The sequence below is a fragment of the Meleagris gallopavo genome, chromosome 5 (genome assembly GCF_000146605.3).
Source record: "Meleagris gallopavo isolate NT-WF06-2002-E0010 breed Aviagen turkey brand Nicholas breeding stock chromosome 5, Turkey_5.1, whole genome shotgun sequence".
Classification (NCBI taxonomy): Eukaryota; Metazoa; Chordata; class Aves; order Galliformes; family Phasianidae; genus Meleagris; species Meleagris gallopavo.
Genome location: NC_015015.2, coordinates 55636452 through 55637074, shown reverse-complemented (window position 1 = coordinate 55637074; position 623 = coordinate 55636452). Strand labels below are relative to the sequence as shown.

The 623-nt window shown below is 57.9% G+C and overlaps 1 protein-coding gene across 2 annotated transcripts in view; it reads left to right on the top strand.

Annotated features, from left to right (window-relative positions):
- SAMD4A (sterile alpha motif domain containing 4A) overlaps positions 1 to 623 on the top strand; it is a 64956-nt gene that overhangs the window by 980 nt on the left and 63353 nt on the right. The window lies entirely within an intron of this gene.

Here is a 623-nt window from a genome sequence, read left to right as displayed (position 1 = left end):
GGGTTTTTGGGGGGTTGTTTGGGGCTCCCACCGGAAGAGGCGGCGCTGGGTTGGGTCGGCCCAATAAAGGATCCCTGCAGCCACGTCCACGTCTGCCACGGCGCCGTGAGGAAAATCCCCCCGCAGCCACTCTGTGCTGCGAGGCCCCAGGGAGCCCAGGGAGCCCTTTGAGCCCATTGAGCCCTTTGAGCCCATTGAGCCCTTTGAGTCCATTGAGTCCATTGAGTCCATTGAGCCCATTGAGCCCTTTGAGCCCTTTGAGCCCATTGAGTCCATTGAGCCCATTGAGCCTCTTGAGCCCATTGAGTTGTTGGAGCCCTTTGAGCCCATTGAGTCCATTGAGCCCATTGAGTCCATTGAGCCCATCGAGTCCATTGAGTCCATTGAGCCCATTGAGCCCATTGAGTCCATTGAGCCCTTTGAGCCCATTGAGCCTCTTGAGCCCATTGAGTTGTTGGAGCCCTTTGAGCCCATTGAGTCCATTGAGTCCATTGAGCCCACTGAACTCATTGAGCCCTTTGAGCCCATTGAGTCCGTGGAACCCATTGAGTCTTTTGAGCCCATTGAGGCCACGGAGCTGCCAGCAATGCGGCGCAGGGTGCGGCGGGACCACAGGAGCAGCG